Here is a 9,985-nt window from a genome sequence, read left to right on the forward strand (position 1 = left end):
AGGCGCAGTTTGGTGTCATGATGGCTGGCGTTCGTCTCCACGAAACGTGTCCCGAGCATGCCGTTGTACAAAGTGGGAGCGTCTATGTTTACAGTTGTCGTTAAGTAGCGTGCGTACAGCTTGCTGTGTTCGCTGGAGGAGCCCTTGTGCCGTTGTCCGGTGTGGTCTAGTGGCTAGGATACCTGGCTCTCACCCAGGAGGCCCGGGTTCGATTCCCGGTACCGGAAATGCGCATTTTGTTGCTCCTCTTATGCGACTTGGCCCGACTTAGCTCGACTGACGCTCCGCTGACGCTTGCAGAAAACTACGTTAAGTACGATTCGGCGTGACAAGTGACGGCGAGAGCGATGCGACATCTGTCCACCTCTTATCGACGCACATACCTGTGGTCAACAGACTTGGAGGACTGCAAGACATTGCCACGGGGGTTGAATGCAGCTAACCACACTGCTTGGTGTCCTAACAGCGCAGACACGTTCGTTTGCCAGTGTACATATAATGGAGATCGCGTCTGACACAGCTGTGGGGAGACGCAGTGGTGTGTGGGCCGAGCTTTGCTGTTCATCGCCACTTGCAGTCGCGAGAACTGCTGTCGGCGGTGCTTCCGTGGCCGTGATCGTCTAGTGGTTAGGACATTGCGTTGTGGCCGCAATAACCCAGGTTCGAATCCTGGTCACGGCAATTTTTAAACTTTTTGCCTTGCTGTCGCTGCAGTGACGATTGTGACTCAGTGTTTGAAAACACGGTGCCCTCTTGATTTTTCACTCATGTTCCGCAGGCTGCAGGTGGCACTACCAATTCATTATCAACACGTAATGCCGCCGCACCAGAACGCGGGCAGCTGCCTGTGTAGTGAATCTCTATTCGAAGAAGGCATTTGTTTGAGGTGCAATGGATGAGCAGCCAGTCGCAGCAGAACAGGAAGCTGTGTCGTGGACTGTTTCTACAAAAGCGAAGAACACTGGCACAGGTAGCGTGGCCGAGCGGTCTAAGGCGCTGGTTTAAGGCACCAGTCTCTTCGGAGGCGTGGGTTCGAATCCCACCGCTGCCAATTTTTTCTCGTTTTTTGTGCCATTGCGGTGTTTTCTCGTGGGGTAGAACGCAGCTCCTCTGACCGCCGTGCGGCGTCGGTAGCGTGGCCGAGCGGTCTAAGGCGCTGGTTTCAGGCACCAGTCTCCTCGGAGGCGTGGGTTCGAATCCCACCGCTGCCAATGTTTTCTGTCTCGAAAGCCGGAGCACTGACTACCCGCGACGAAACAGCGCAGCAAGCCGTGAGCGTCTCTTTCTTAAATTGTCGCAGCACAGTGCGCGGTGCAACGACATGATTCACAGGCGCAGTTTGGTGTCATGATGGCTGGCGTTCGTCTCCACGAAACGTGTCCCGAGCATGCCGTTGTACAAAGTGGGAGCGTCTATGTTTACAGTTGTCGTTAAGTAGCGTGCGTACAGCTTGCTGTGTTCGCTGGAGGAGCCCTTGTGCCGTTGTCCGGTGTGGTCTAGTGGCTAGGATACCTGGCTCTCACCCAGGAGGCCCGGGTTCGATTCCCGGTACCGGAAATGCGCATTTTGTTGCTCCTCTTATGCGACTTGGCCCGACTTAGCTCGACTGACGCTCCGCTGACGCTTGCAGAAAACTACGTTAAGTACGATTCGGCGTGACAAGTGACGGCGAGAGCGATGCGACATCTGTCCACCTCTTATCGACGCACATACCTGTGGTCAACAGACTTGGAGGACTGCAAGACATTGCCACGGGGGTTGAATGCAGCTAACCACACTGCTTGGTGTCCTAACAGCGCAGACACGTTCGTTTGCCAGTGTACATATAATGGAGATCGCGTCTGACACAGCTGTGGGGAGACGCAGTGGTGTGTGGGCCGAGCTTTGCTGTTCATCGCCACTTGCAGTCGCGAGAACTGCTGTCGGCGGTGCTTCCGTGGCCGTGATCGTCTAGTGGTTAGGACATTGCGTTGTGGCCGCAATAACCCAGGTTCGAATCCTGGTCACGGCAATTTTTAAACTTTTTGCCTTGCTGTCGCTGCAGTGACGATTGTGACTCAGTGTTTGAAAACACGGTGCCCTCTTGATTTTTCACTCATGTTCCGCAGGCTGCAGGTGGCACTACCAATTCATTATCAACACGTAATGCCGCCGCACCAGAACGCGGGCAGCTGCCTGTGTAGTGAATCTCTATTCGAAGAAGGCATTTGTTTGAGGTGCAATGGATGAGCAGCCAGTCGCAGCAGAACAGGAAGCTGTGTCGTGGACTGTTTCTACAAAAGCGAAGAACACTGGCACAGGTAGCGTGGCCGAGCGGTCTAAGGCGCTGGTTTAAGGCACCAGTCTCTTCGGAGGCGTGGGTTCGAATCCCACCGCTGCCAATTTTTTCTCGTTTTTTGTGCCATTGCGGTGTTTTCTCGTGGGGTAGAACGCAGCTCCTCTGACCGCCGTGCGGCGTCGGTAGCGTGGCCGAGCGGTCTAAGGCGCTGGTTTCAGGCACCAGTCTCCTCGGAGGCGTGGGTTCGAATCCCACCGCTGCCAATGTTTTCTGTCTCGAAAGCCGGAGCACTGACTACCCGCGACGAAACAGCGCAGCAAGCCGTGAGCGTCTCTTTCTTAAATTGTCGCAGCACAGTGCGCGGTGCAACGACATGATTCACAGGCGCAGTTTGGTGTCATGATGGCTGGCGTTCGTCTCCACGAAACGTGTCCCGAGCATGCCGTTGTACAAAGTGGGAGCGTCTATGTTTACAGTTGTCGTTAAGTAGCGTGCGTACAGCTTGCTGTGTTCGCTGGAGGAGCCCTTGTGCCGTTGTCCGGTGTGGTCTAGTGGCTAGGATACCTGGCTCTCACCCAGGAGGCCCGGGTTCGATTCCCGGTACCGGAAATGCGCATTTTGTTGCTCCTCTTATGCGACTTGGCCCGACTTAGCTCGACTGACGCTCCGCTGACGCTTGCAGAAAACTACGTTAAGTACGATTCGGCGTGACAAGTGACGGCGAGAGCGATGCGACATCTGTCCACCTCTTATCGACGCACATACCTGTGGTCAACAGACTTGGAGGACTGCAAGACATTGCCACGGGGGTTGAATGCAGCTAACCACACTGCTTGGTGTCCTAACAGCGCAGACACGTTCGTTTGCCAGTGTACATATAATGGAGATCGCGTCTGACACAGCTGTGGGGAGACGCAGTGGTGTGTGGGCCGAGCTTTGCTGTTCATCGCCACTTGCAGTCGCGAGAACTGCTGTCGGCGGTGCTTCCGTGGCCGTGATCGTCTAGTGGTTAGGACATTGCGTTGTGGCCGCAATAACCCAGGTTCGAATCCTGGTCACGGCAATTTTTAAACTTTTTGCCTTGCTGTCGCTGCAGTGACGATTGTGACTCAGTGTTTGAAAACACGGTGCCCTCTTGATTTTTCACTCATGTTCCGCAGGCTGCAGGTGGCACTACCAATTCATTATCAACACGTAATGCCGCCGCACCAGAACGCGGGCAGCTGCCTGTGTAGTGAATCTCTATTCGAAGAAGGCATTTGTTTGAGGTGCAATGGATGAGCAGCCAGTCGCAGCAGAACAGGAAGCTGTGTCGTGGACTGTTTCTACAAAAGCGAAGAACACTGGCACAGGTAGCGTGGCCGAGCGGTCTAAGGCGCTGGTTTAAGGCACCAGTCTCTTCGGAGGCGTGGGTTCGAATCCCACCGCTGCCAATTTTTTCTCGTTTTTTGTGCCATTGCGGTGTTTTCTCGTGGGGTAGAACGCAGCTCCTCTGACCGCCGTGCGGCGTCGGTAGCGTGGCCGAGCGGTCTAAGGCGCTGGTTTCAGGCACCAGTCTCCTCGGAGGCGTGGGTTCGAATCCCACCGCTGCCAATGTTTTCTGTCTCGAAAGCCGGAGCACTGACTACCCGCGACGAAACAGCGCAGCAAGCCGTGAGCGTCTCTTTCTTAAATTGTCGCAGCACAGTGCGCGGTGCAACGACATGATTCACAGGCGCAGTTTGGTGTCATGATGGCTGGCGTTCGTCTCCACGAAACGTGTCCCGAGCATGCCGTTGTACAAAGTGGGAGCGTCTATGTTTACAGTTGTCGTTAAGTAGCGTGCGTACAGCTTGCTGTGTTCGCTGGAGGAGCCCTTGTGCCGTTGTCCGGTGTGGTCTAGTGGCTAGGATACCTGGCTCTCACCCAGGAGGCCCGGGTTCGATTCCCGGTACCGGAAATGCGCATTTTGTTGCTCCTCTTATGCGACTTGGCCCGACTTAGCTCGACTGACGCTCCGCTGACGCTTGCAGAAAACTACGTTAAGTACGATTCGGCGTGACAAGTGACGGCGAGAGCGATGCGACATCTGTCCACCTCTTATCGACGCACATACCTGTGGTCAACAGACTTGGAGGACTGCAAGACATTGCCACGGGGGTTGAATGCAGCTAACCACACTGCTTGGTGTCCTAACAGCGCAGACACGTTCGTTTGCCAGTGTACATATAATGGAGATCGCGTCTGACACAGCTGTGGGGAGACGCAGTGGTGTGTGGGCCGAGCTTTGCTGTTCATCGCCACTTGCAGTCGCGAGAACTGCTGTCGGCGGTGCTTCCGTGGCCGTGATCGTCTAGTGGTTAGGACATTGCGTTGTGGCCGCAATAACCCAGGTTCGAATCCTGGTCACGGCAATTTTTAAACTTTTTGCCTTGCTGTCGCTGCAGTGACGATTGTGACTCAGTGTTTGAAAACACGGTGCCCTCTTGATTTTTCACTCATGTTCCGCAGGCTGCAGGTGGCACTACCAATTCATTATCAACACGTAATGCCGCCGCACCAGAACGCGGGCAGCTGCCTGTGTAGTGAATCTCTATTCGAAGAAGGCATTTGTTTGAGGTGCAATGGATGAGCAGCCAGTCGCAGCAGAACAGGAAGCTGTGTCGTGGACTGTTTCTACAAAAGCGAAGAACACTGGCACAGGTAGCGTGGCCGAGCGGTCTAAGGCGCTGGTTTAAGGCACCAGTCTCTTCGGAGGCGTGGGTTCGAATCCCACCGCTGCCAATTTTTTCTCGTTTTTTGTGCCATTGCGGTGTTTTCTCGTGGGGTAGAACGCAGCTCCTCTGACCGCCGTGCGGCGTCGGTAGCGTGGCCGAGCGGTCTAAGGCGCTGGTTTCAGGCACCAGTCTCCTCGGAGGCGTGGGTTCGAATCCCACCGCTGCCAATGTTTTCTGTCTCGAAAGCCGGAGCACTGACTACCCGCGACGAAACAGCGCAGCAAGCCGTGAGCGTCTCTTTCTTAAATTGTCGCAGCACAGTGCGCGGTGCAACGACATGATTCACAGGCGCAGTTTGGTGTCATGATGGCTGGCGTTCGTCTCCACGAAACGTGTCCCGAGCATGCCGTTGTACAAAGTGGGAGCGTCTATGTTTACAGTTGTCGTTAAGTAGCGTGCGTACAGCTTGCTGTGTTCGCTGGAGGAGCCCTTGTGCCGTTGTCCGGTGTGGTCTAGTGGCTAGGATACCTGGCTCTCACCCAGGAGGCCCGGGTTCGATTCCCGGTACCGGAAATGCGCATTTTGTTGCTCCTCTTATGCGACTTGGCCCGACTTAGCTCGACTGACGCTCCGCTGACGCTTGCAGAAAACTACGTTAAGTACGATTCGGCGTGACAAGTGACGGCGAGAGCGATGCGACATCTGTCCACCTCTTATCGACGCACATACCTGTGGTCAACAGACTTGGAGGACTGCAAGACATTGCCACGGGGGTTGAATGCAGCTAACCACACTGCTTGGTGTCCTAACAGCGCAGACACGTTCGTTTGCCAGTGTACATATAATGGAGATCGCGTCTGACATAGCTGTGGGGAGACGCAGTGGTGTGTGGGCCGAGCTTTGCTGTTCATCGCCACTTGCAGTCGCGAGAACTGCTGTCGGCGGTGCTTCCGTGGCCGTGATCGTCTAGTGGTTAGGACATTGCGTTGTGGCCGCAATAACCCAGGTTCGAATCCTGGTCACGGCAATTTTTAAACTTTTTGCCTTGCTGTCGCTGCAGTGACGATTGTGACTCAGTGTTTGAAAACACGGTGCCCTCTTGATTTTTCACTCATGTTCCGCAGGCTGCAGGTGGCACTACCAATTCATTATCAACACGTAATGCCGCCGCACCAGAACGCGGGCAGCTGCCTGTGTAGTGAATCTCTATTCGAAGAAGGCATTTGTTTGAGGTGCAATGGATGAGCAGCCAGTCGCAGCAGAACAGGAAGCTGTGTCGTGGACTGTTTCTACAAAAGCGAAGAACACTGGCACAGGTAGCGTGGCCGAGCGGTCTAAGGCGCTGGTTTAAGGCACCAGTCTCTTCGGAGGCGTGGGTTCGAATCCCACCGCTGCCAATTTTTTCTCGTTTTTTGTGCCATTGCGGTGTTTTCTCGTGGGGTAGAACGCAGCTCCTCTGACCGCCGTGCGGCGTCGGTAGCGTGGCCGAGCGGTCTAAGGCGCTGGTTTCAGGCACCAGTCTCCTCGGAGGCGTGGGTTCGAATCCCACCGCTGCCAATGTTTTCTGTCTCGAAAGCCGGAGCACTGACTACCCGCGACGAAACAGCGCAGCAAGCCGTGAGCGTCTCTTTCTTAAATTGTCGCAGCACAGTGCGCGGTGCAACGACATGATTCACAGGCGCAGTTTGGTGTCATGATGGCTGGCGTTCGTCTCCACGAAACGTGTCCCGAGCATGCCGTTGTACAAAGTGGGAGCGTCTATGTTTACAGTTGTCGTTAAGTAGCGTGCGTACAGCTTGCTGTGTTCGCTGGAGGAGCCCTTGTGCCGTTGTCCGGTGTGGTCTAGTGGCTAGGATACCTGGCTCTCACCCAGGAGGCCCGGGTTCGATTCCCGGTACCGGAAATGCGCATTTTGTTGCTCCTCTTATGCGACTTGGCCCGACTTAGCTCGACTGACGCTCCGCTGACGCTTGCAGAAAACTACGTTAAGTACGATTCGGCGTGACAAGTGACGGCGAGAGCGATGCGACATCTGTCCACCTCTTATCGACGCACATACCTGTGGTCAACAGACTTGGAGGACTGCAAGACATTGCCACGGGGGTTGAATGCAGCTAACCACACTGCTTGGTGTCCTAACAGCGCAGACACGTTCGTTTGCCAGTGTACATATAATGGAGATCGCGTCTGACACAGCTGTGGGGAGACGCAGTGGTGTGTGGGCCGAGCTTTGCTGTTCATCGCCACTTGCAGTCGCGAGAACTGCTGTCGGCGGTGCTTCCGTGGCCGTGATCGTCTAGTGGTTAGGACATTGCGTTGTGGCCGCAATAACCCAGGTTCGAATCCTGGTCACGGCAATTTTTAAACTTTTTGCCTTGCTGTCGCTGCAGTGACGATTGTGACTCAGTGTTTGAAAACACGGTGCCCTCTTGATTTTTCACTCATGTTCCGCAGGCTGCAGGTGGCACTACCAATTCATTATCAACACGTAATGCCGCCGCACCAGAACGCGGGCAGCTGCCTGTGTAGTGAATCTCTATTCGAAGAAGGCATTTGTTTGAGGTGCAATGGATGAGCAGCCAGTCGCAGCAGAACAGGAAGCTGTGTCGTGGACTGTTTCTACAAAAGCGAAGAACACTGGCACAGGTAGCGTGGCCGAGCGGTCTAAGGCGCTGGTTTAAGGCACCAGTCTCTTCGGAGGCGTGGGTTCGAATCCCACCGCTGCCAATTTTTTCTCGTTTTTTGTGCCATTGCGGTGTTTTCTCGTGGGGTAGAACGCAGCTCCTCTGACCGCCGTGCGGCGTCGGTAGCGTGGCCGCTTCTATTTACCATAAAATCAAATTAAGAAATAAAAAAAAAAAAGCTGCCAATTTTTTCTCGTTTTTTGTGCCATTGCGGTGTTTTCTCGTGGGGTAGAACGCAGCTCCTCTGACCGCCGTGCGGCGTCGGTAGCGTGGCCGAGCGGTCTAAGGCGCTGGTTTCAGGCACCAGTCTCCTCGGAGGCGTGGGTTCGAATCCCACCGCTGCCAATGTTTTCTGTCTCGAAAGCCGGAGCACTGACTACCCGCGACGAAACAGCGCAGCAAGCCGTGAGCGTCTCTTTCTTAAATTGTCGCAGCACAGTGCGCGGTGCAACGACATGATTCACAGGCGCAGTTTGGTGTCATGATGGCTGGCGTTCGTCTCCACGAAACGTGTCCCGAGCATGCCGTTGTACAAAGTGGGAGCGTCTATGTTTACAGTTGTCGTTAAGTAGCGTGCGTACAGCTTGCTGTGTTCGCTGGAGGAGCCCTTGTGCCGTTGTCCGGTGTGGTCTAGTGGCTAGGATACCTGGCTCTCACCCAGGAGGCCCGGGTTCGATTCCCGGTACCGGAAATGCGCATTTTGTTGCTCCTCTTATGCGACTTGGCCCGACTTAGCTCGACTGACGCTCCGCTGACGCTTGCAGAAAACTACGTTAAGTACGATTCGGCGTGACAAGTGACGGCGAGAGCGATGCGACATCTGTCCACCTCTTATCGACGCACATACCTGTGGTCAACAGACTTGGAGGACTGCAAGACATTGCCACGGGGGTTGAATGCAGCTAACCACACTGCTTGGTGTCCTAACAGCGTAGACACGTTCGTTTGCCAGTGTACATATAATGGAGATCGCGTCTGACACAGCTGTGGGGAGACGCAGTGGTGTGTGGGCCGAGCTTTGCTGTTCATCGCCACTTGCAGTCGCGAGAACTGCTGTCGGCGGTGCTTCCGTGGCCGTGATCGTCTAGTGGTTAGGACATTGCGTTGTGGCCGCAATAACCCAGGTTCGAATCCTGGTCACGGCAATTTTTAAACTTTTTGCCTTGCTGTCGCTGCAGTGACGATTGTGACTCAGTGTTTGAAAACACGGTGCCCTCTTGATTTTTCACTCATGTTCCGCAGGCTGCAGGTGGCACTACCAATTCATTATCAACACGTAATGCCGCCGCACCAGAACGCGGGCAGCTGCCTGTGTAGTGAATCTCTATTCGAAGAAGGCATTTGTTTGAGGTGCAATGGATGAGCAGCCAGTCGCAGCAGAACAGGAAGCTGTGTCGTGGACTGTTTCTACAAAAGCGAAGAACACTGGCACAGGTAGCGTGGCCGAGCGGTCTAAGGCGCTGGTTTAAGGCACCAGTCTCTTCGGAGGCGTGGGTTCGAATCCCACCGCTGCCAATTTTTTCTCGTTTTTTGTGCCATTGCGGTGTTTTCTCGTGGGGTAGAACGCAGCTCCTCTGACCGCCGTGCGGCGTCGGTAGCGTGGCCGAGCGGTCTAAGGCGCTGGTTTCAGGCACCAGTCTCCTCGGAGGCGTGGGTTCGAATCCCACCGCTGCCAATGTTTTCTGTCTCGAAAGCCGGAGCACTGACTACCCGCGACGAAACAGCGCAGCAAGCCGTGAGCGTCTCTTTCTTAAATTGTCGCAGCACAGTGCGCGGTGCAACGACATGATTCACAGGCGCAGTTTGGTGTCATGATGGCTGGCGTTCGTCTCCACGAAACGTGTCCCGAGCATGCCGTTGTACAAAGTGGGAGCGTCTATGTTTACAGTTGTCGTTAAGTAGCGTGCGTACAGCTTGCTGTGTTCGCTGGAGGAGCCCTTGTGCCGTTGTCCGGTGTGGTCTAGTGGCTAGGATACCTGGCTCTCACCCAGGAGGCCCGGGTTCGATTCCCGGTACCGGAAATGCGCATTTTGTTGCTCCTCTTATGCGACTTGGCCCGACTTAGCTCGACTGACGCTCCGCTGACGCTTGCAGAAAACTACGTTAAGTACGATTCGGCGTGACAAGTGACGGCGAGAGCGATGCGACATCTGTCCACCTCTTATCGACGCACATACCTGTGGTCAACAGACTTGGAGGACTGCAAGACATTGCCACGGGGGTTGAATGCAGCTAACCACACTGCTTGGTGTCCTAACAGCGCAGACACGTTCGTTTGCCAGTGTACATATAATGGAGATCGCGTCTGACACAGCTGTGGGGAGACG

The 9,985-nt window shown here is 54.9% G+C and overlaps 29 non-coding genes across 29 annotated transcripts; all 29 read left to right on the plus strand.

Moving 5' to 3' along the window:
- Positions 1-155: 155 nt before the first annotated feature.
- Trnae-cuc (transfer RNA glutamic acid (anticodon CUC)) lies at positions 156-227 on the plus strand. The gene has a single exon. It is a non-coding gene; the product is annotated as a tRNA-Glu (tRNA).
- A 382-nt stretch (positions 228-609) lies between these two features.
- Positions 610-681, plus strand: Trnah-gug (transfer RNA histidin (anticodon GUG)). Its single transcript has one exon. It is a non-coding gene; the product is annotated as a tRNA-His (tRNA).
- A 288-nt stretch (positions 682-969) lies between these two features.
- Trnal-aag (transfer RNA leucine (anticodon AAG)) lies at positions 970-1,051 on the plus strand. Its single transcript has one exon. It is a non-coding gene; the product is annotated as a tRNA-Leu (tRNA).
- A 78-nt stretch (positions 1,052-1,129) lies between these two features.
- On the plus strand, positions 1,130-1,211 carry Trnal-cag (transfer RNA leucine (anticodon CAG)). Its single transcript has one exon. It is a non-coding gene; the product is annotated as a tRNA-Leu (tRNA).
- A 274-nt stretch (positions 1,212-1,485) lies between these two features.
- On the plus strand, positions 1,486-1,557 carry Trnae-cuc (transfer RNA glutamic acid (anticodon CUC)). Its single transcript has one exon. It is a non-coding gene; the product is annotated as a tRNA-Glu (tRNA).
- Positions 1,558-1,939: 382 nt separating this feature from the next.
- Positions 1,940-2,011, plus strand: Trnah-gug (transfer RNA histidin (anticodon GUG)). Its single transcript has one exon. It is a non-coding gene; the product is annotated as a tRNA-His (tRNA).
- A 288-nt stretch (positions 2,012-2,299) lies between these two features.
- On the plus strand, positions 2,300-2,381 carry Trnal-aag (transfer RNA leucine (anticodon AAG)). Its single transcript has one exon. It is a non-coding gene; the product is annotated as a tRNA-Leu (tRNA).
- Positions 2,382-2,459: 78 nt separating this feature from the next.
- Positions 2,460-2,541, plus strand: Trnal-cag (transfer RNA leucine (anticodon CAG)). The gene has a single exon. It is a non-coding gene; the product is annotated as a tRNA-Leu (tRNA).
- A 274-nt stretch (positions 2,542-2,815) lies between these two features.
- Positions 2,816-2,887, plus strand: Trnae-cuc (transfer RNA glutamic acid (anticodon CUC)). The gene has a single exon. It is a non-coding gene; the product is annotated as a tRNA-Glu (tRNA).
- A 382-nt stretch (positions 2,888-3,269) lies between these two features.
- On the plus strand, positions 3,270-3,341 carry Trnah-gug (transfer RNA histidin (anticodon GUG)). The gene has a single exon. It is a non-coding gene; the product is annotated as a tRNA-His (tRNA).
- A 288-nt stretch (positions 3,342-3,629) lies between these two features.
- On the plus strand, positions 3,630-3,711 carry Trnal-aag (transfer RNA leucine (anticodon AAG)). The gene has a single exon. It is a non-coding gene; the product is annotated as a tRNA-Leu (tRNA).
- A 78-nt stretch (positions 3,712-3,789) lies between these two features.
- Positions 3,790-3,871, plus strand: Trnal-cag (transfer RNA leucine (anticodon CAG)). The gene has a single exon. It is a non-coding gene; the product is annotated as a tRNA-Leu (tRNA).
- A 274-nt stretch (positions 3,872-4,145) lies between these two features.
- On the plus strand, positions 4,146-4,217 carry Trnae-cuc (transfer RNA glutamic acid (anticodon CUC)). Its single transcript has one exon. It is a non-coding gene; the product is annotated as a tRNA-Glu (tRNA).
- A 382-nt stretch (positions 4,218-4,599) lies between these two features.
- Positions 4,600-4,671, plus strand: Trnah-gug (transfer RNA histidin (anticodon GUG)). Its single transcript has one exon. It is a non-coding gene; the product is annotated as a tRNA-His (tRNA).
- A 288-nt stretch (positions 4,672-4,959) lies between these two features.
- Trnal-aag (transfer RNA leucine (anticodon AAG)) lies at positions 4,960-5,041 on the plus strand. Its single transcript has one exon. It is a non-coding gene; the product is annotated as a tRNA-Leu (tRNA).
- A 78-nt stretch (positions 5,042-5,119) lies between these two features.
- Positions 5,120-5,201, plus strand: Trnal-cag (transfer RNA leucine (anticodon CAG)). The gene has a single exon. It is a non-coding gene; the product is annotated as a tRNA-Leu (tRNA).
- Positions 5,202-5,475: 274 nt separating this feature from the next.
- On the plus strand, positions 5,476-5,547 carry Trnae-cuc (transfer RNA glutamic acid (anticodon CUC)). The gene has a single exon. It is a non-coding gene; the product is annotated as a tRNA-Glu (tRNA).
- A 382-nt stretch (positions 5,548-5,929) lies between these two features.
- Trnah-gug (transfer RNA histidin (anticodon GUG)) lies at positions 5,930-6,001 on the plus strand. Its single transcript has one exon. It is a non-coding gene; the product is annotated as a tRNA-His (tRNA).
- Positions 6,002-6,289: 288 nt separating this feature from the next.
- On the plus strand, positions 6,290-6,371 carry Trnal-aag (transfer RNA leucine (anticodon AAG)). Its single transcript has one exon. It is a non-coding gene; the product is annotated as a tRNA-Leu (tRNA).
- A 78-nt stretch (positions 6,372-6,449) lies between these two features.
- On the plus strand, positions 6,450-6,531 carry Trnal-cag (transfer RNA leucine (anticodon CAG)). The gene has a single exon. It is a non-coding gene; the product is annotated as a tRNA-Leu (tRNA).
- Positions 6,532-6,805: 274 nt separating this feature from the next.
- Trnae-cuc (transfer RNA glutamic acid (anticodon CUC)) lies at positions 6,806-6,877 on the plus strand. Its single transcript has one exon. It is a non-coding gene; the product is annotated as a tRNA-Glu (tRNA).
- A 382-nt stretch (positions 6,878-7,259) lies between these two features.
- Trnah-gug (transfer RNA histidin (anticodon GUG)) lies at positions 7,260-7,331 on the plus strand. The gene has a single exon. It is a non-coding gene; the product is annotated as a tRNA-His (tRNA).
- A 288-nt stretch (positions 7,332-7,619) lies between these two features.
- Trnal-aag (transfer RNA leucine (anticodon AAG)) lies at positions 7,620-7,701 on the plus strand. The gene has a single exon. It is a non-coding gene; the product is annotated as a tRNA-Leu (tRNA).
- A 220-nt stretch (positions 7,702-7,921) lies between these two features.
- Trnal-cag (transfer RNA leucine (anticodon CAG)) lies at positions 7,922-8,003 on the plus strand. Its single transcript has one exon. It is a non-coding gene; the product is annotated as a tRNA-Leu (tRNA).
- A 274-nt stretch (positions 8,004-8,277) lies between these two features.
- On the plus strand, positions 8,278-8,349 carry Trnae-cuc (transfer RNA glutamic acid (anticodon CUC)). Its single transcript has one exon. It is a non-coding gene; the product is annotated as a tRNA-Glu (tRNA).
- Positions 8,350-8,731: 382 nt separating this feature from the next.
- On the plus strand, positions 8,732-8,803 carry Trnah-gug (transfer RNA histidin (anticodon GUG)). Its single transcript has one exon. It is a non-coding gene; the product is annotated as a tRNA-His (tRNA).
- A 288-nt stretch (positions 8,804-9,091) lies between these two features.
- On the plus strand, positions 9,092-9,173 carry Trnal-aag (transfer RNA leucine (anticodon AAG)). Its single transcript has one exon. It is a non-coding gene; the product is annotated as a tRNA-Leu (tRNA).
- A 78-nt stretch (positions 9,174-9,251) lies between these two features.
- Trnal-cag (transfer RNA leucine (anticodon CAG)) lies at positions 9,252-9,333 on the plus strand. Its single transcript has one exon. It is a non-coding gene; the product is annotated as a tRNA-Leu (tRNA).
- Positions 9,334-9,607: 274 nt separating this feature from the next.
- On the plus strand, positions 9,608-9,679 carry Trnae-cuc (transfer RNA glutamic acid (anticodon CUC)). Its single transcript has one exon. It is a non-coding gene; the product is annotated as a tRNA-Glu (tRNA).
- The last annotated feature ends 306 nt before the right edge of the window (positions 9,680-9,985 follow it).

Source organism: Schistocerca cancellata, unplaced genomic scaffold, assembly GCF_023864275.1.
Source record: "Schistocerca cancellata isolate TAMUIC-IGC-003103 unplaced genomic scaffold, iqSchCanc2.1 HiC_scaffold_373, whole genome shotgun sequence".
In the NCBI taxonomy this organism is placed as follows: domain Eukaryota; kingdom Metazoa; phylum Arthropoda; class Insecta; order Orthoptera; family Acrididae; genus Schistocerca; species Schistocerca cancellata.